Here is a 22,147-nt window from a genome sequence, read left to right as displayed (position 1 = left end):
AACTGTGTTGAACTGAACTGCCTTCTTGTACACAGAGACCCCCAAAACTGCTGAGCCAGAATGAACTCTTCCTTGGCCAAGTGGTTCCTAGCAGGTATTTTTTCACAGCGATGAGACATTGACATGGGAACTTCCGGTGATTCCAAATGACCGTTCTTATGAATAACACACATGCCATACATAGTTAGGGTTTCTATTGCTATGAAAAGACACCATGACCACAGCAGCTCTTATAAAGGAAAACATTTAACTGGGGTAGCTCGCTTATAGTTTCAGCAATTCAGTCCATTATCATCATGACAGGGAGCATGGCATCATGCAGGTAGATGTGGTGCTGGAGTAGAAGCTGAGAGAGTCCTACATCTTCCAGACAACAGAAGTCGATTGACACACTGGGCGGTATCGTGAGCATAGGAAACCTCAAAGCCCCCACAGTGGCACACTTCCTCCAACAAGGCCATATTCACTCCAACAAAGCCACACCTCCTAATAGTGCCATGCCCTATAAGATTAAAGGGCCCAATTACATGCAAACTACCACAACACAAGACTTTTTTTATAATAGTTCTGTCCCCTAAAAACATGACAGCCACGTGTTTCTTGCATCTCTTTAAGTCAAAATGGCCTCACAAGTCTAGCAGGTACAAATCACAGTGCTCCCCCACCTACAGTGGGTCCCCAACCTACCAGACACCACCACCTAGGGAGACTCGGGGCACAGCCGATATCCACCATCTACCCTCCTGATCACAGGAGCCAATGGCGCTGCATAGTATCAGACCACATACCACTAGGGAAAACTAAACTGAAAAGTCCAGGCCCGAGGTCTATGGAATTCAGAATGTCACTTTTGTGATGGATAGATGAGTGGGCATCGGGATGGATGGGTGAGTGATGGTGGGTGACTGCAGTGACGTGGGATGAGGAAAGAGGCACTCAATGACACGCTGTGCTGCCATGCCTTTGCCAACCGAATCCCTCTCGGTGACCTGTGCTTTTCTCTCTGCCTCCGCTCGGGGCTACCCGTTCTTAACAGGTCCATTTGCTGCTCTCGAATCTTTTATAGTCTGGGCAATGTTGTGACATTCTGGACAGGTGCCAAGTGTGTCTTCTTCTCGTAAAATGAAAGGACAATGAGCAAGGGGCAGGAAGGATGACCAGCCTGGGCAGTCACAGCAGCCCGGCCTCATCTCCCTAAGAAAAGTGACATCCTGGTGGAGTCCTGGGTACACTAGCTGGACTAACAGCCCAGGCTTTCACAGCGGGGCAGGGATGGAAATGCCTGACTGTGTCTGGGCAAACCCCACTCATGTCAGGGAAGACCCTCCTGTTCTAGTGAACCAGCAGCTCTGTGCTCACCATATGCCCTGAAAGGCAGAATGGTCAGGAACATTCTTCCTTCGGCCTCCAGACTGATGCCTGGCATGCTATGGGACACAGCTCTTCCCACACACACTCAGACTGTGACACCAAGAGAGAAGTCTCTATATCAGGGAGCCAAAGAAAGCTTTTTGAATATGCAGTTTCTAAACAGAAGTCAAGGTCCTTTGAATTCTGTGATAACCATTCAAACAAAAATGACTTGTAAAGACAATCTGGGCCATGAAAGAAACCCTGGGCCCACAAGAAGGAAGCCACTACTTCTATGAGAACTTCATGATTGGCTGGGAGCTTCCTGGCAGGCAAGGCTGAATAGGATAGATGAATTTCTAATGGAGTTTCCTTTGACTTAAGAGCAGCCTGACAGGGTTCTCTCCTAGTCATTTTTCTATCACACATATAAATTACACTCACACACATCTCAGATGAAGCTTTCTAGGGGACAAAAGAACATTATTAATGGACCATGGTTAACTTCTCTATTCTATTCAGCTTAACGTCTTACAGAATCAGTGTTGTCCTTGAAAAGGTACACAAACGAGGAATTGAAGTTAAAGAAGAGAGCCCTTCCTTAGAAGGTTGTTGGTTCCCAAGGAAAGCTGGTATCTGGACACATCTGGCCACTGCCCAGGGAGCCCCCACCACTCCCATGCCGGGCACCAGGCCTTCCAGATCAGGCCTAGAGCTCCACTTGCCTGTAAAGTGCTCGTAAGACAAGGTAGCCAGACCCAGGGATGGGGAGATAAGCAGACACAGCGCTTCTGGCCGCATGGTCAGCACAGAGGCTTGGCTCAATCCCCAGCTCTGGCCTTTCTGAATCACTTAACTCTCCACGGTCTCTCTTGGAGCTGGAGATGTAGCTTAGGGTAAAACACATTCCCCCTCCACTGTAACTCAACTTGCCAGGCCTGGCTGACAGAGGTGACCTCAAGGCTTTGCTTGAATGACATCCCCCAGCCCAGAGTTCCGGGTGACAGCCCATGCCTCTGGAATCTTCTCTCCACACAAGCCGCTGGCAGCTTAGGAAGCCCGAGCACAGATGTTGTTGGAGATCTTCACTCTTCTGCCTAAAGCTCAGGACAGCCTGAGCCGCTGCTGCCCGGAGCTGGGGTGGTCAGCTTCCGGCCCAGGTGGGAAGAACCACGCAGCCTGTGGATAAAACACAGGGAGAAGATGAATGGCCACATTGCTCTGTCTAGCCTGGCTAGATTCAAGAGCCCCCAGGGCTAGGACTCAGACCTCGACACCTTAATACACGGGGCAGATAAGGCTCTGTTGTGCATCCCAGTGCGGCCAGGCCTGGACAGTTCAGGAACCAGAGACACCTTTGCCACCCAGCGGGAGTCACACCCTCTTCTGTCACCCTCCAGGTGCTGAGAAAACAAGAATGTGAAACCACACCCTGCCCCACCCCAAACCTCTTCACTTAGCACCCACCAACGCCAATGGTATGCCTATTTGAGGAAGGATGGCCACATCAGCCTCCATAATTGATAGTTCCAGGCTGACTACAACTGAGACTGGGCAGGCTCGCACACTGGTGGATGCCATCAAATGCTTTCTCCACTACAGTGGGGAAGCCTGGAACAGGTCAGGCCGTGGGCCTTGCTGGACCTTACCCAAGGCAGCAGCTCTGCCTTCTCAGGGGCGGTACAGAGCAGGAGGGAAAAGGTCAAGTTCTGTGAAATCCAACTGAGAATAAGGCAATCCTGCAAAGGATCCGCAGGGAATTCTGGTCAGGCAGGGGCCAACTTGTAACTGCCAGGTGGCCAGGGCCACCTTGTGCTTACAGAATTTGTAAGTAAAAATGTAAAGAAACATTAGGTTTTGTTACTACATTTTCCACAAAGGTCACTGTACTTTGCTCGTATCTGCCCCTCCCACCGTCCCCCCTGCTGGTCCCCTCTTTCCCCACAAAATAAATCACCTTCAGCTCTTGGCATACACACATATAGGTAAATCCACGGGAGGATGATGTAACATTGTCTTTCTCCCCAGTCCCTACCCCCACTGCCCTCTCTCGCTGAGCATTTGACAGAAGTTTTCATCCCGAGACCCAGGTACAACCCATTTTAGTCGGGATGGGTGAGGTTACATCGCAGCAAACACCCCTCAGATGGTGGTGTCTTGGCAGAACCACGGGGCTGTGGTAAGCTTCATCTTATGGAACTCACTTTTGGGTCACTCTCAGAGACCCAAAGAGAGCAGTCACCAAGCCACCAGTCAGTGTGTCAGAGGGAAATCCATGGCAGTGGTGGTTAAGAGCCTGGCCTGGAAGGACACACCATTCCGTTCCTATCTCAGTGGCCAAAACCAGTCACACAGCTTGACTGGCCCAGAGAAAGGCAGAAGGTGTAACCCGGTCATTCGCCCACTGTCTGTAACTCCGACGAGACGGAACTGCTGACAGAGAGCTCTGTGTGTGCTAACTTATCTAACACCGCAATCACATCTGCACAGGTTGGGAAAGCAGGCAGAGATGTGAAGAAATTTATCCAAAGGCCAACAGGGACTGGGACAGAGCCAGGTCTCTGGCTTGGGTCCCTACAACCTCCCATTGTGACCCCAACACCACAAGGCTGAGGAAAACGTGGCATTAGACTCTGGGTCTCACTTAACTTTCCCCCTGAACCACAGCGTGGGAGAGGCAGGCCTCAGCCTGGCATGTCACCAGATTCTGGTATCAGGACACGGGTCTCCACCCACAAAGCAACCTTTCTCACCCAGGCTCTATCTAGTTAGGACAATTAACATTGAAGAGTGTGCCCTGTGCCCCAAGACATCCATGGCAGTAATGAATTCACTTCTGTCCTGAGCTCAGTGGCAAGTAGGAAGCTGCCTCTGGTCACTGTGTTCTCTGTTTAAAATGCTGCCTTAGGGACAGGATGGGACAGTTACCCAGAGTTTCACACCAACCCGAGGATGTGTGGAATTGACCAGCTTCTCACCAATAAGCTTTGTATAAAAGCTGTCAGACCCTCATGCTCAGCCACATGCTGATTCAAGACCCTTAGTGTCCACCTCTGCCTGCCTGGTATCCTGCCTAGACCAACATGCACACTCAGGAGCTCCACCATAAAGGACAAAGTGACAGTAATGAGTGAGATTGAAGATGACAATCTCTAGAACAATATTCCTGAACCCACCATTTCCATGGAGGTAAGTGGAGAGGGAGGTGGCAGGTAGGGCGGTCTCCTACTTAGGGGCAAAAGTCCATTCTTGAGCGCGCACACACACACACACACACACACACACACACACACACACACACACACACACACACACCCTTCCTTTCTACATATAAAGCAGATACTGATGGACCCAGGGTAGTAAAATGGGAGGGAGGAAGCTACTGGCTGCTCTTCCAAAAGACGTGGGTTCAGTTCCCAGCACCCACTTGGCAGCTCAGAACCGTCTGTAACCACCGTTCCAGGGATCCGTGTCTTCTTCTGGTCTCCTCGGGCACCAGGCATGCAAATGGTGCAGAGACATACATACAAACCATGCAAACACAGAATTCTTTCAAAACGTAATAGGGGCTGAGGATGCAGCTCAGTTGGCAGAAGGCTTGCACACACAAGACCCTGGGTTTGATCCCAGCACTTCATAAGCTGGCATGTGACAGCACACACCTATATTCTCAGCTCTGGACACAGAGGCTGCAGCATCCGAAGTTCAAGGTCACCTTTGGCTACATACCTAATTTGAGGCCTGCCCGGGTTACGAAAGACCCTGTCTAAATACAAAGTTGGTTAGTTTTTAGATGGGGTAAAGATGCTTGCTGCCAAGCCTAATAACCTGAATTCAATTTCCAGAACATACATGGTGGAAGAAGAGAATTATCTCTTGCTAGCAGCCTTCAGACCTCACATGCCTACACATACACACACACACACACACACACACACACACACACACACTCACACTCACACTCACACTCACACATGCACGCACATGCACACGCACATGCACAAATTCATAAATGTTCAAACTAAACTTAAATGGAGTAAGTAAATTCTGGAAGGAAGTTGTAAGGGGGTTTAGAAGAGGCAGCAACAAGAAAACCTGCTCTTAACCACAAACAGACATTTCTAAACTGTCACAGGGGTGCTGGGCACAAGGCACAGGTCCGCTCCCTAGCCCCATGTAAAACACTAAAACTCAAATCACTGCAGTTACGGAATACTCTTTCATGCTGTTTTTACCTCCACTTCACACATGGGACACTTTCCTAACTGTTCTCATAGGCTTTGAGGGATTCGTATTTTAATTTTTACCCCAAACCCAAATATCGCTGCTTTGGCTGAATTACTGCTTTCTTTCTCCTGAGATAAATTCTTTGGAGAAGGATGGCAGATGTCTCATTGTCTTGCAAGTGCTGTTTGCCATGGGATCCCACCCAAACAAGTCATGCTCCTGCTGTCCCTACAAAGAGGCCTCTGCAGCCACAAGAGCCAGCACAGACTCAAATCCATGAGGACAGGCAGCAGATGTCATTCAGCTTCCACATCCCGCCACCTGCTCCCCTCCACTTTTGACTATCCACAATTGTGTGTGCCCATAAGATTGAGATGCAATCATGAGATCACATGTACACATTACATGGAATGTGTGGTAAATGAGGAGATATCATGCTGTTCTTAAGGAGGGAATGCAGCTCTTAGGGAAGAAATGAAGTGGCACATGATAGAAACACAGACAAGGAGCAACTAGTCATTTATAGTCAGTAACCTCATGGCCTGGCCAGGTAGGGCTTCCCATCTAAGAGTCATTCATTTGGTGGGTTGACATATGAACACCAGTTATCACCTGCTGTATACTCTCATGGCCCTCGACAATTGTGGAATGACACCATCAAATACTTAATTGACAAATAAATAAATAAATGAGGGTAGATACACCCATCTAAATCCTCACATACTATTTAGCTATGTTAACTTTAAATTTTAAAATATTTTTTTTTCAATTTAAAGAATAGTCCTTTTTCTGCTTCCCAGAAGCACTTTGTCCTAAAGGAGATACAACCTAAAGTCTATGTTAAATGAAATGATCTAGAAACTAATCAATGGAAAAGACTAATGTTAACATCAGGGCAAGGTTATGCCCCGAAATGAACGAAGTCCCAGAGGGTTCCTGATCTGATGAATCCTACCAGGATATCCAGAGACCACCAGACAAATGAAACATCTGAAGGCAGATGACAAGTCCATCAAGAGGAAGTTGTCCCAGGAGGGAGAGTAAGCCGGTAACTTGGGAAGACATCAGGACTTTAACTCACTAGGCTGAGACTTTGGGAAAACAGCGAGGACACAACATGACTGATCCAAAGATGCTGCTGCTGTGTTTACTGACTGTGACACATGTTAACACTCACCTTGTCAGCACGGAATCCAGATGTTTTTTGTCAGGGGGGATAAAAGGCACACCTGCAATAGGAGATAGTATGATGTTTTTGCCATGCTAAGGTTTACTTGAGATAGACCATATTACACCCATTTTGCTCAGTAAATATCTGCAATGGATCAAAAGCATTAGAGAGGTCTTCCTGAAAACAGTGACAATTCCTTACATGTACTGAATCCTGTATTTGTTGCAGTCACAACGGCTTTCTTATTCCCTATTCCAGAAATAGTTACTGGAATACAAAGAGAGGTCCCAAAAATGGACTGTACGATGAGCAAAACTACTATTATAGCACAATATTAACAAAAATTAATGTACAGATGAGGGGTTTGAGCATCACAGTTTTATAGACTACTATAGATTATTTGTGGCTCAAGCACAATCTTGGTTGCCAACAATTTCCTGGTGTCACACCTTGTCTGTTGTGCACCACGAGGAAGGAAAGAGACAACACCTACGGGTTCCAAAGTCTTTCATAATTCACCACACAAGTGGGGCTGCTGATCAAGCCGGGCTGCAGGAAGGGCCCCAAGCAGGGGCATGGGCGGGGTTTATAAGCACACAAGACCACAAACACTTGTTGCCAAGCTACAGCTACATTTTTCCCCAATCAGGAGTCACAGGTTAGGCACTTTCCTTGTGTGTCCTGTCATTGTCAACTGACATAGAACATAAGCTTTTCGGTCCAACCGATCAGATTCATTTCTTCTTTCCATTGTTAGAAACAGCCATCATGTTTTAGAGAACTAAGGGGTATAACAGACTTTTTCTATTGTCTAAGGAAGAGATGGGTCAGCCGTTGGAAAGTTCCCAGCTCCCCTAGGGCTTGGGAGCCTCAATCTACAGGTAAAATGGAGTCTGAAGTCAAAATGGCAGTACTTGGGAGAAGGTGCTTTTGCACGCTCCCTTCACCTGACATGTGTTGGGTTAATGTGTCAGATTTTTCCCATACTATTGATGGTCAAATTAATAATTTATATAATGAGATAGACAAAAACCTCTCAAACGACCTTTGAATGGCTGTCCTGGTTAAAATGACTTTTGCCTTTCCTTGAGACTGTTTGCTAATCTCATAATTCTCTCATGCCTGCCTGGGTTTGTTAGACTAGCTACAAAGACAATGCATTCAACCTTGGTCTCTATTACAGGCCTAATTTTTCTTTAAAAAACTAGAAGGGAGGAGATGTTGGGAGCATAGTATGAAGATCCTTGAGCCCACAATCTCCAGAGAAATTAGGAAAGTTAAGAACACAGGATTGGCCGGGCGGTGGTGGCACACGACTTTAATCCCAGCACTCAGGAGGCAGAGCCAGGCGGATCTTTGTGAGTTCGAGGCCAGCCTGGGCTACCAAGTGAGTTCCAGGAAAGGCACAAAGCTATACAGAGAAACCCTGTTTCGAAAAACCAAATGAGAGAGAGAGAGAGAGAGAGAGAGAGAGAGAGAGAGAGAGAGAGAGAGAGAGAGAGAAAGAACACAGGATTATCTTTTCAATGGAAAAGATGTAATCTGAACAGAGTTTTCATTCTCATCTCTTCCCACAGCTCCCTCCCGCCCCCATGACCACCTGCAGGGTCCCCTAAACTGGGTAAACCGGGACCACCCGAAAGTTTCTCATTAGAAGGCAATATAGAAGCCAGTGTCTGGCCACAATACGGCTGGACTGCTATGTGGCCATTAAAATGGAAAGAGCTCCCTTCTATACAGTGACAGAGGCTAAAGAGTACTAAACAGAGTCATAATATAGAAAATCAAACTTCACACACACACTCTACCTGTGAAACACACCAAGGAAGGGACAGACTTTCACACACATCGTTTTTTTTTATATTGTTCATGTATAAACGGAATCTGTCAATATATTTAAATTTAAAACTACAATTGAAAGCACAATGTTTTCCTTGGTCTCCTCAGAACAGACCTTCTGAGGAAGCCTGGCACTCCACCTTGTACCCATGCCATCCCAGCCTTTGAACTCTGCACTACCTACCCAGCACACCTCTCTGGCTCAAATGTCACCTCCCCGAGGGGCATTCCCCAACCACTTTGTCTCCTCAGGTGCTCCTTTGTCCTGTTCCCCTTCCCCACACCTCCCAGTCTACTTTCCCTGCAGCCCTTTTTGGGGTACCTGCATTGATTGACTCTGCCTGTTATCAGCCTCCTCCAAATGAGTGGGAGCTTAGGAGAACGGGGCTCACCCTCTTCTCGGCTGAATTCCAGAACCAGGCAGAGGACAGAGGACAAAATATGCCCATGAACACATCAGGAATGAAGAGACGAACGATGTCCACTTGCTCCCCTCTCCTGTATGGAAACAGCATTCAACCCCAGCTGAGCTGTGACCACTGACTGCCAGCCCTGCACACCGGAAGCTGAGGTCCAATGTAAACTCTTTAAACCCAACCTTCCTCCTGTACCACCTACAGGACAAGCCACTCAGAACAGACCACCACACCCTCCTCCTTCAGACTCCCAAGCTGTAAATTCACACGCAGCCATGAGAAGATGAAGGCACTCACTGCGCAGTCTCTCAGGCCCAGAGGAACTTAAACTCTGGACTCTGGGTGCTCCTGCCTTGGCTCTAGAAGAGAGCTCCTTGCCTGCTGACCTCACTCCTGCCCAAACAAACTGACCTGGCTATGCAAACCTGGCAAGGAGCTCATCTAGGGGTTTGAACAAGGAAAGGATCTCTTTATCTTAATTAGGAATAATTTCCACTAGTCCTCCATTGATCTTTGCTCAGCCCTTCCTGTGACAGGAACAGGTAGAAAGGGCTAAGCTTTGTTTCCCTCCGTCCTGCAGTCTACTCCTGCCCCCATGGCTGACACGGAAAGCACCCACTTGGCAGAGGTGGGTGGAGTGACAGCCAAGGCAGATGTGGTCCTCGGGCGGGCTGCAGCAGTCACAGCTCTCCCACGGCCCTGCTCTGCAGGAGGAGCCACCCAACTAGTCCTGCAGGCACATCCTTGCCAAAGCCTGGCACTCAGCCTCCTCCTCCTGCCCCCCTGGGCTCCCCATAATCCTTCTCCTTCTCTGGACTCTTTCTCCATCTCTCCACCTTGGCTCTGTGCCCAGAGGACATCCCATAAGCTCTCCCATTGCTTAGAGGGAGGGGATCACACAGATACTCCCCCAGTTAATGTCCAGTTCTCTGCCCAGGACAAGCCAAGGGAGACCTTGGGGATGACTCGTCTATGGGCCGCCTTCCACTGAACCCAGGCCTGCTCCCCCTGGGCCTAGACTGGTGCTTCCCTGACCCAGTTTCCTATGCGCAGTGCACCCCCAAACTGGGGAGCAATTGGGGGACTGAGAGAGAATGGAGGGGAGAAGAGCCCTGTCCCTTTGGAGTACCAGCAGGACCTGACTCAGTCTCCCCTCATGGAGCTAAGGAAGCTGAGAGCTTGTGTTTGCTGACCTTATTCTAGACGTGGAAAAAAGAGGGTCCAGACAGGAGAATGGCTCATCTGATGCCCACAGCACTCAGCAGAGCTGGAGCCAGCACCCACCCAGCTCCTGCCTTCCACCTTGTCTCAGACACTGCCCATCACAAGCTGACTCTCCAATTCTTCCTGCACACAAGGGTGACACACAGGCCTTATAACTGCTTAGCATTACACAGGCTGACTCTCCAGTTCTTCCTGCATACAAGGGTGACACACAGGCCTTATAACTGCTTAGCATTACAACTTGCAAGACCCTGGGACATTTCAGTGAGACTGTTAGCAGGACCCTCTGGAAAGCATCCGTTTTCTAAGAGCCACCTGAACCCACAGTGGCATGGGGACCTGCTATGGTCACACAGGCAGAAGTCAGTGTCCTTCCTACCACTGCTTCAGGTCAGAGGGATCCCACTGTGGGATGAAGAGGTGGAGGTGGCCTAGGGCCTTGGTTGAGCGGAAACACAGTAACCCTACAGACCACAGAACTTGGGGGCAGACCACTGAGGGAGAAATGCCTGGGGGGAAAATTATGAATTCATGGAAAGTACAGTGCAATTTCTCAGGTAACTTATTTGGCACAAGGCCTAACAGCATAGCCCAGGCTGACCTCTGTCTGGGATTAAAGGTGTGTGCCACCACACCTGGCTCTAACTTGGATTTCTAAGACCACGAAGCTGACACTTTTTTTTGTAAGTCAGGATCTTACTTGTATCCCTGGCTGTTCTGGAACTTGCTATGTAGACCAGGATGCCCTGGAACTCAGAGAGCTGCTGCCCTCCCCCAGACCGCTCCCAGTGACATTTTAGACTTCTGAGATTAAAGATGTACCTTACCACTATTTTGAGACAGGGCTGCATATAGCCCAGGCTTGCCCTGAACTCCTGATCCTCCTGCCTCTACTTCCAAGGGCTGGAGTACAGGTGTGTGCCATGTCTGCTTTGATCCATGGCTTTACGCATGCTAGGCAAGCACTCCACCAATGAGCAAATCTCAGCCCAAGGGACTGTCACTTTAAACAATGAGCCACAGAGTTCTTTACCTTCTGTCATCCTAAGCAGCACCCACCGAGACAGGCCTGCAGAGGAAAGGTTTAAGAGCAAGAAAGAGATAAGGAGGGAGAGCACAAGGGTGGGGCCATGGCTGTGGACCCCATGCAGGTCGACCACAGAACAAGCTTCCCACCTCCATTCTGTCTCATGAGGATGGATAAACCGGGAAATGGAGCTGGCCATAAGCAGCCCACTAGACGCAAGGCACCATTCCAGGGAACGCTCCGCAGTGCATGGTCTCATCTCACACCATCAAGACAGCCTTACAGTGACACACAAGCAGCATCTGATCCCCAGTCCTTCCACTGACCCTGTACTGACAGGAATTATAGGGGAGCCCTTCCAACATCCAAGTCTTCTCTGTCTCTCTAATCCCCTCAGTGTCTGCCCCATGTGCTAACAGCCCAGAGAGACCCACAAAGCTGGCAGGTGTCAGCTTTAGATGCCTTGAGCAGTGATACCAGGCGTGGGTTGCCCAGGGCACTGTTGCTACTAAAGTAATATGGCCTGTAATGGAAGCAAGATATAAACAGACTCATAATTCTATGGGGATGCCGTTACTGTAAACTGTGGATGCTTAAGCTCTGCCTCTTCCTGGCCTTCCTTACAAGGGTCCCAAGTAAGTGTTTCCTGGCCCTGAAAAGGATTCACTAACAAGGATCATTTGGTGGGGGTGGGCGTGGAGAGAATCAAACTCCTGCCCAGGACATACCCACACTGCCAGCTAGTGAAGGTTTCAGGGCTCAAGCAGTGTGCTGGTTACCATGGTGAGTCTTCTCAGGAACACACACACACACACACACACACACACACACACACACACACACACACCCCAGAAGCTGCATGGGAAGCCAGGTCCTCCAATGAACCTGGAACGCTGCCCACGTTCATCACACTATCACAGCCAAGAGTGAACTTTTGGTCACCTCCCATCTGCCTCTCCCCTGACCTCACCTGTGCCTAAAGTGGGCATCCTAGAGCTGGCTCTGGAAGAGCATGAATGGTTGGCAAGAAAAATGGCTGCAGCCCAGGGTGTAGAATCCAGGTTGTGGCAGGCCTTTGCTATCTCTCTTCTCCTCTCTCCAGGAAGCCTTCACTTCTTTACTCCAGCTCCCTGGGACCCTGATCACTGGGCCTCTCTGCACACTGTGGTGTGTCAAGGCCCCCGATCCATGTGCCAGCACCCCCTCTCTTTACATGCAGGGTCTAAGTCTGCTCAAGTGACAGACCAAATAAATGAACCACTCACACCACCCTACATCACGTGCTCACTGCTCCAGGCCATCCCCCTCCCTCTAAAGACATGGGGAAGGAAGGCTGCTGTCCCTGCAGACCACAGCCAGGGCCATTTCTTTTCTTCCTGCTCTTCTCTCTGCACACTGGTGCCCACAGACTCACGATGCTGTCAACAGGAATCCTGCCACTGTGGAACATGCAGCTGACCCACAGCTCTTTCTCTGCACAGCACAGCGGACCCAGCTGCAGCCTGAGGCCCAGGACAAAGGTTTCTTCCACCTTCCCCTGCTTCCTTTAAAACGCTCTCCCTGGACTACTTGCTGATAAATGACTCAAAGCTGCAATACCAGTAATTATAGGGCCAGGGACAAAACTGACTCTGCCAGTCTCCACAGACAAAGCCTGTGAACTCAAGAACCCCTGTCTTAAAGGGACCAAATCTACTGTAGGGTAAGAGCACCCTGGGTCCTCCCTCCCATCCCAGACACAAGCCTTCAGCAACACCCATAAGAAGTCCTCACAGCATAACTGTGTCACCTATGAGAGGAGAGGCCCAGCATCCTGGAGGGTCAGGTCCCAAGTCCCCCTCCCTCCCTGTCCCACTCCAGGGGAAGGTGAAACCAAATGGCCCAGGCAACTGGCATTCTTGTCTGCCTCAGCAGTGAGTCTTGGCCAAAGCAACTTGGACTCAGCAGGACTCAGCAATATCCAGATCAAGGGAAAGGGCCTGGGCTATCATTCCCCTCCAACTTCTGTGGTCAAGTTTCTAGGAATTCTGTGGATGGGCATGGTGGCACTTGCTTATGTTTTTTTTTTATTAAATTTTTTAAAATTTATTTTATATACCAACCAGTTTCCCCTCCCACCCCTCATCCTGTTCTCTCCCCCGACCTCTGTCATGCTCCCCCCATCCACTCCTCAGAAAGTGTAAGGCCTCCCATGGGAGTCAACAACACATGGCATATCACTTTGAGGCATGACCAAGCTCCTCCCCCTGCATCAAGGCTGTGCAAGGCATACCATCTTAGGGAATAGGTTCCAAAAGCCAGCTCATGTGCTGGGGATAGATCTTGGTCTCACTGCTAGGGGCCACAAACAAGTTACACAATGATCACGCACGTGCAGAGGGCTTAGATGGGTCCCATTCAGGCTCCCTAGCTGTTGATCTAGAGTCTGTGAGGTCCCACAAGCTCCAGCCAGCTGTCTTTGTGGGTTTCCTTATCACAATCTTGACACCCCCCACTCCCTGACCTTAACACCCATCCCCCACCTCACTTCCCCACCCCCACCTGAACCCCACCCCTCCCCACTCCCGCTGCTCATATAATCTCTCCTCCCTCTCTTCAAGTGTTCTCCCAGAGCTCAGCCCAGGGTCTCTGCATCTGCCTCCATCAGTTACTAGATGATGGTTCTATGATGACAATTAGGGTAATCAGCAATTTGATTACAAGAGAAGGCCAGTTCAGGCACCCTCTCCACTATTGCTACGAGTCTTTTTTTTTTTAGCTTTTATTTTATTTTTTTAATTTTTTTATTATTTTATTATTTTTTTCTATTATCAGGTTGATACAGTATAAGTTCTTATCCTAATAGTGAAATGTTTCACTTAAGTTCACCCAGTGATTGAGTAAAACCAAAACTTATTATAAGCCACAGTCATCCTAGGATCGCCCCCCTCCCTATGTAGCCTCCCTGGTTCTGTGGGTTGCAGTCTGATTGTTCTTTGCTTTCTATCTAGTATCCACTTATGAGTGAGTACATACCATGTTTGTCCTTCTGGGTTTGGGTTACCTCACTCAGGATGATATTTTCTAGTTCCATCCATTTCCCACTTATTCTTTCTTTGATTCGATTTGCCAGTATTTTATTGAGTATTTTTTTTTTTTTTTTTTTTTTTGGTTTTTCGAGACAGGGTTTCTCTGTGTAGCTTTGCGCCTTTCCTGGAACTCACTTGGTAGCCCAGGCTGGCCTCGAACTCACAGAGATCCGCCTGGCTCTGCCTCCCGAGTGCTGGGATTAAAGGCGTGCGCCACCACCGCCCGGCTTATTGAGTATTTTTGCATCAATGTTCATGAGGGAGATTGGTCTGTAATTCTCCTTCTTTGTTACCATCTTTGTAAGGTTTGGGTATCAGGGTAACTGTAGCCTCATAAAAAGAGTTTGGTAATGTTCCTTCTGTTTCTGTTGTGTGGAACAATTTGAAGAGTATTGGAATTAGTTCTTTGAAAATCTGGTAGAATTCTGCACTGAAATCATCTGGTCCTGGGCTTTTTTTGGTTGGGAGACTTTTAATGACTGTTTCTATTTCTTTAGGGGTTATTGGTCTATTTAAATAGTTTATCTGGTCTTGAACTTTGGTATGTAGTATCTATCCAGAAAATTGTCCATTTCTTCCAGATTTTCCAATTTTGTAGAGTACGAGTTTTTGAAATATGACCTGATGAGTCTCTGGATGTTCTCATTGTCTGTTGTTATGTCTCCCATTTCATTTCTGATTTTGTTAATTTGGGTGCTCTCTCTTTGCCTTTTGGTTAATTTGGCTAGGGGTTTGTCTATCTTGTTGATTTTTTCAAAGAACCAACTCTTGGTTTCATTGATTCTTTGTATTGTTCTCTTGGTTTCTATTTCATTGATTTCAGCCCTCAATTTGATTATTTCTTGGCATCTATTCCTCCTGGGAGAGTTTGTTTCTCTTTGTTCTAGAGCTTTCAGTTGTGCTGGTAAGTCATTGGTATGAGATTTCTCCATCTTCTTTATGTAGGCATTTAGTGCTATGAATTTTCCTCTTAGCACTTTTTAGTGTTCCATAAGTTTGGGTATGTTATACTTTCATTTTCATTGAATTCTAGGAAATCTTTAATTTCTTTATTTCTTCCTTGACTCATTGGTGCTTCGGGTGGGCATTATTCAGTTTCCATGAGATTGTAGGCTTTCTATAGTTTTTGTTATTGTTGAAATCTAACTTTAAAGGCATGGTGGTCCGATAAGATACAGGAGGTTATTCCAATGTTTTGTATCTGTTGAGATTTGCTTTGTGACCAAGCATGAGGTCAATTTTTTAGAAGGTTCCATGGGGTTTTGAGAAAAGGTATTTTCTTTTTTGTTAGGGTGGAATGTTCTGTAGGTATCTATTAAGCCCATTTGAGTCATAACATGTGTTAGATCCTTTACTTCTTTGTTAAGTTTCAGTCTGGTAGATCTGTCTTTTGGTGAGAGTGGTGTGTTGAAATCTCCCACTACCAGTGTGTGGGGTTTGATGTGTGATTTAAGCTTTAGTAATGTTTCTTTTATAAAGTGGGTGCCTTTGTATTTGGGGCATAAATGTTCAGAATTGAGACTTCATCTTGGTGGATATTTCCTGTGATAAATATGTAATGTCCATCCTGATCTTTTTTGATTGATTTTAGTTTGAAGTCTATTTTATTAGATATTAGGATAGCTACATCAGCTTGCTTCTTAAGTCCATTTGATTGGAAAGCCTTTTCCCAGCCCTTTACTCTGAGGTAGTGTCTGTCTTTGAAGTTCAGGTGTGTTTCTTTTATGCAGCCGAAGTGTGTGTGTCTTTTTATAGGTGAGTAGAGACCATTGATATTGATGGATATTAATGACCAGTGATTGTTAATTCCTGTTATTTTTTTTTTATGGTAGTGTTGTGTTTCCCTTCTTTAGTATTTATTGGTGTGGGATTATCTATTGCCTGAGTTTTCATGGGTGTGTTTAACTTCCTTAGGTTCGATTTTTCCTTCTAGTGCTTTCTCTAGGGCTGGATTTGTGGATAGGCAGTTTAAATCTGGTCTTATCATGGAATATTTTGTTTACTCTGTCTATGGTGATTGAGAGTTTTGCAGGGTATAACAGTCTGGGTTGGCATCCGTGGTCTCTTAGTGTCTGCATAACATTTGTCCAGGACCTTCTAGCTTTCATAGTCTTTATTGAGAAGTCTGGTGTTATTCTGATGGGTCTGCCTTTATATGTTTTTTGGTCTTTTTCCTTTGTGGCTCTTAATATTTTTTTCTTTGTTCTGTATGTTTAGTGTTTTGATTATTATGTGGCGAGGGGACTTTTTTTTGAATCCAGCCTATTCGGTGTTCTGTAAACTTCTTGTATTTTCGTAGGTATTTCTTTCTTTAGGTTAGGAAAGTTTTTTTCTATGATTTTGTTGAATATATTTTCTGTGCCTTTGAGTTGGTATTCTCCTTCTTTTATCCCTATTATTCTTAGGTTTGGTCTTTTCATGGTGTCCCAAATTTCTTGGACGTTTTGTGTTACAACTTTTTTGGCTTTAGTGTTTTCTTTGACTGATGAATCTATTTTCTCTATTGTGTCTTCAGTGTCAGAGATTCTCTGTTCCATCTCTTGCCTTCGGTTGGTTTTGCTTGCATCTGTAGTTCCTGTTTGTTTAGTCAGAATTTCTATTTCCAGCGTTTAGTCAAAATTTCTATTTCCAGCATTCCCTCAGTTTATGTTTTCTTTATTGTCTCAATTTCAATTTTCAAATCTTGAACTGTTTCCTTCATCTGTTTAATTACTTTTTCTTGGCTTTCTTTGATTTCTTCCAATTTTTGTCTGTTTTTTCTTCCATTTCTTTAAGGAAATTTTTTATTTCCTCTTTAAGGGTGTTTTTCATTTCCTCTTTGAGGGCCTCTATCACCTTCTTAAAGTCATTTTTATGACTGATTTCTTCTGCTTCTTTTGCCTTGGTATGTTCAGGTCTTGCAGGTGTAGAATCACTAGGTTCTGATGTTGTCATATAGGTCTTTATGTTGTTGCCTGTATTTTGCACTGGCGTCTACTCATCTCTTCCTCCACTCAGTGCAGGTGGTGTCTGTGTCTGAGGGTGCCTCTCTTGTTCCAATTGATAGTCTTGGTCCACTAGGAGTTTCTTGGTCGAATCGGTGCTGTTAGGCTCTGTTTCTCCAGGAGCAGCTTAGTCCAATCGGTGTTAGTGGGTTCTGTCTAAGGGAGCAATTGTTCCCAATTGGTGCAGGGTGCGCTTATGGTTCCAGTGGTTGTTGGGTTTGTAAGGGTTGGTTTATTTTTTTGGTGGAGGAGCAGGGAAAGGTAGCTGTCTGGTCCCTGGGACTCCAGTGGCTGGGGCCTAGGGGCTAGAGACCTGGTCTGCTGGTCCAGAGATAGTGGCTTACCTGTTACCAGTCGGTGTAGGGTGGGCTTATGATTCTGGTGATCTGGTTCGGTGACTGGGCGGCACCTTCTTTTGTGTTCTCAGGTCTCGTTTTGCTCATCTGTCAACTCCTCAGCTGATCTTGTTTCCTCAGACTGCAGACTGTAGGCTTCTGAATCCTCTCCCGAATGGATCTCAGCTGAGCAGGTTGTTCAGTAGGGCAATCTCACCAACACCTCCAAGTTGTTGGGTTTCACAGGATCGGCAGCTGGGCCCTGCGTTGGCCTCAGGCAGAATGTTGGGTCCGTTCTCGCTAGGAATCTTAGCTGTGGTCATCCTTGTGGATTCCTGGGAGTTTCCTTGGCACCAGGTTTCTCCCTAACCCCATAATGACCCTCTATCAAGATATCTCTTTCATTGCTCTCCCTCTGTCCCTCTCCAACACTGGCCATCCCAATCCCTCATGTTCCCCTGCCCCTACTGCTGACCCCTTGCCCCCCATTTACCCAAATCTCAACTATTTCCCAGGGCAATCCATACATCCCCCTTAGGGTTCTCCTTTTTACCTAATTTCAAAGAGGTCCAGAAACAGATCTCCTCCCTTGGTTGCAGCTGGACTGATTTGGGGGTCCTATTGGCCAAAGGGACTGATGTGTCTGACAGTTGTGGGGTGCCAAGGCTCAGGGTGCTTTTCAGGGGCTGATGGCAGGTTTATTAACTGATTGGGCACTATTGCTGCCCCTAATGGGGTCTGAGTGTGCCTGATGGTAAACATCAGCCTGGGATCATGTCCTGTGCGGTAAAGCCTCAGTCCCCAAGTCTTACCAGTTGTCCAGTCTGCTTCCTTTCCTTGGTCAGTGAATTTGATGACTAAAGAGTTGCAGCACCCCCGCTGGTGGCCCACAGGTGTTTGGGGAAGTGCTCCTTCTCATAACATGGTCCACAGTTGACCCGCTGCTGACCTACGGTGCATACTCCTGTCCCCAGTGCTCTCATGTCTCCTGCACTGGCTATTATAATCAGATCCCCCAGTAAGAGAGGTGTCCAGGTAATCCATCCAGTGGACTCGCACCCTCAGCTGGCACAGTAAGCAGCCTCAGGACCCCTACACTTATGTTGCTGCTCTTTGGTGCAGGAGTGGGTGGGGACAGACATAGAACCCAAGACTCCTGGTCTTACTCCCCCCCCCCCCCGCCCGGGGGAATTACCAGCATACCATGGAGACAATTCCTGGTGGGATGGATCCCAGTTTTCCCCCAGTAGGTCACCTAAATCTACAAAAATGTCAGGGAAGCCGTTGTTGAAGAGGTGCTGTTGGCAATGGCTCCTGTGTCTCAGCATTTACAATCATCCAAGTCTGATTCCAAAGCATGTGTGGTTTCCTATAGCTTGGATCCTAGTGGGTAAAATCATCAGTAGGAGTAATATTACTGCCTGTGCTGCACCCAGAGCTTGAAGAGGTTGTCTGGATCCCTTGAAGCTTCCCATCCTTCGCCCTGGTGCAAAAGCATCACCAGCCTGGCATGGGTATAGTGGATCCACATAACCACACCGTAAACTTAATGGTAGTGGGTGTGGTCAGCAGAATGATGTAGGGTCCCTTGTACCTAGGCTACAACTACTGCTGGCAGTGTCTCTTCACATATACCCATCACCCAGTCAGTACCTGTGGGGTTCAGCAGGGACACCAGATTCATAGAGGGCTCTTAGTTTGGGTCAAATCTTCTTGTGAGTCCAGTGGACCCCTCATATAGAATCCAGGAGGTCTTTTCATCCAGTTCTGCCAGCAGATCTTCCTGGAGGTTGGGGGTGATTGGGAGTGGGGTACCAAACATAATTTCAAATGGGGTTAGCCCCATCTGATAAGGGGAGTTCCTAATCCTATACAAGGCAACAGGAAGGAGAACCACTCAGCCTGTGCCAGTCTCTAAGATTAATTTAGTTAAGGTCTCTTAAAAAGAATTCTGTTCATGTACTCTACCTATCCTAAACGCTGGGGTCTATAAGCACAATGTAATTCCAATCACACCCCAGGATGGTGGCCAAATTCTGACTCAACTGGGACACAAAAGCTGGTCCATTGTCTGACTGGTTTCGTGCCACTGAGCTTGGTTCCTGGATTTTTGGGGTTGGTCACTGCATTGGTGAGTTGGCAAGCCTTGCAGTTGGTAATATTTACAATTTTTGTTGTGCATCTTTGATTCTTATTCTCAACTGTCTAACCAAGTCCTGCATTCTCTGTGTTCCCATATGTGAGGATGGATGGATGGATCTTGTTGAGCAGTCTCTCTCCCAGATGTTCAGGCAGGATGATTTTGCTGTCTGCATCTCTCTACCATCCGTCTAGACACTGGGTCGTAGGGAGGATCTTGATCCAGGCAAGGCCTTCCTTAGTATACCCAGGATTTTTGGGTAGATTAGGTGCCCCTGGGTCCACCAGTACATGGTCTCTTGAGTGCCACCTGCCAGGCAGTTTTGTCAGCCAGATTGTTGCCCCTAGGGTCCATTTCCTCTCTGGTGACCAGGGCAATGGATGATGGCCAGTTTCTTGGGTAACCATAGGGCTTTAAGGAAGGCCAGGATCTCATCTTTATTTTTGATAACTTTTCGTGGTTAGCAGTCTCCTTTCTTGATATATTGCCTCATGCAAATGCACCATGGCAAAAGCATACCAGCCGTCTGTGTAGACATTAACCTTCTGTCCTTGCCTCAGTTCTAATGTCTCAGTTAGGGCTATCAATTCCACATGTTGGGCGGACATCCTAGTTGGCATTGGCTCTGCCCATATTACCTTCTCTGCAGTGGTGACTGCCGCCCCTGCATACCTCCAGCCTTCCTGCACGAAGCTGCTGCTGTCATTATACTAGGTAATGGGGTGTCCCACAAGTCTGGCCTAATGCTGTGTGCCTGGGCCAGGATCCTGGAGCAGTCATGCAGCAGCGCTTCCAGGTCAAGATCGGGCAGTGGAGTAGCCAGACTCAGAGTTGAGGGCATCTGGAAAGTTATTCTGGCGGGGTTAAGCAACAGAGTGATAATGAGTCATTTGGGTATTGCTCAGCTCCCAATGGGGGCCTGCTTGAGAACTCCCTCAAGAGTATGGGTGGTGGTTATGGTGAGACTTTGTCCCAAGAACAGCTTGTCAGCACCCTTAACCAGTTGGGCCATAGCCACTATTATGCGGAGGCAGGGTGGCCATCCAGCTGCCATGGGACCCAGTTTATTTGGTGTATAGGCTATGGTCTGTTGCCAGGGGCCAAGTGTTTGGGTTAGGGCTCCCTTGGCCCTTTGTTTTCATCTATATATATAGGTGAAATGGTTTGGTCACATCTGGCAGACCCAGTGCCAGGGCCGAGAGCAAGCTTTGAGTTTTTCAAAGGCCAACTGGTGCTCCTTAGTCCAGGTGAAATCTCACCCTTCTTTGGCATGGCAAGTTCTACAAAACCTGGAATCCACAGGTGACAGAAACCTGCTGAGCCTGAGAACTCTCTCACTTGCCTGGCAGTCGTAGGTGATCTTAAGCACTGTCTCCTTCTGTGCGTCCGAGAGCCACCACTGCCCTTCCTTCAAGACGTACCCCAGGTATGCTACCTGCTGCTTGCAGATTAGGGCTTCCTTGGCTGAGGGCAGAACCCTAGGTCCCCCAGGGTTTGCAATAGCTGCTCAATCCCAGTCAGGCAGGTCTCTCGATCTGCAGCTGCAATCAGTAAGTCATCAGCATACTGCAACAGATTGATTTCTGTGTTTCTGTGCTGGGTACTCACCCAAGTCCTCACGCAGAGCTTCATCAAAGATGGTGGGAGAGTTTTTGAATCCTCGTGGTAGTCTGGCCAGCTGGCCGCTGATCCTGACCTCTGGGTCATGCCATTGAAAGGTGAAGTACTGTTGGCTTTTGGAGGCCAGAGGCAGACTGAAAAGGGCATCTTTAAGTCCAGGATGGTATACCATTGCCGATTCAGGGGCAACAAGCTGAGTGGGCTATACGGGTTAGGCACTGTGGGGTGTATGTCAATCACCCTCTTGTTGACCTCTCGCAAGTCCTGGACTGGTCTGTAATCATTGCTGTGAGGCTTCTTGATGGGCAAGAGGAGTGTGTTCCAGGCTGACTGCACAGGCCTGAGGACACCTAAGTTTGGTAGCCTCATGACGTGTGGTGTGATGTCCTTTTTGGCCTCTAGGGGTACGGATAGACCTTGACTGGGTCTGCCCCCTGCTTAATTTCCACATGGGGGGTGGGGATGACACAATGTGTCACCAGTCCCACTCCCCGTTTCAGACCAGGCCGATGGGAACTCTTGAAGCCGTTTCTCCAGCTGAGGGTCAGATTCAGTGGCTACCTGACGCAGCCTGTACTCTCCTGTCAAATTACTGATCACCAGTACATGAATGGGTTTCCCATTTTCATTAAACAATTTAGCTCCTTCATTAGAGAAATATATCTGGGCTTTCATTTTGGTAAGTAAATCACAGCCTAACAAGGGGTATGGACATTCTGGAATTACCAGGAATGAGTGGGCTACCC

The 22,147-nt window shown here is 47.7% G+C and overlaps 1 long non-coding RNA gene across 1 annotated transcript; it reads right to left on the bottom strand.

Annotated features, from left to right (window-relative positions):
• Nucleotides 1–228: 228 nt before the first annotated feature.
• On the bottom strand, nt 229–12,993 carry LOC128125251 (uncharacterized). The gene is made up of 3 exons (XR_008223117.1): nt 12,225–12,993; nt 6,755–6,806; nt 229–2,529 (listed from the first exon to the last, which is right to left on the bottom strand). It is a non-coding gene; the product is annotated as an uncharacterized LOC128125251 (long non-coding RNA).
• Nucleotides 12,994–22,147: the final 9,154 nt, after the last annotated feature.

Source organism: Peromyscus californicus, unplaced genomic scaffold (genome assembly GCF_007827085.1).
Source record: "Peromyscus californicus insignis strain IS unplaced genomic scaffold, ASM782708v3 Scaffold_4__1_contigs__length_199733344, whole genome shotgun sequence".
In the NCBI taxonomy this organism is placed as follows: Eukaryota; Metazoa; Chordata; class Mammalia; order Rodentia; family Cricetidae; genus Peromyscus; species Peromyscus californicus.
This window is presented reverse-complemented; position numbering and strand designations above follow the sequence as displayed.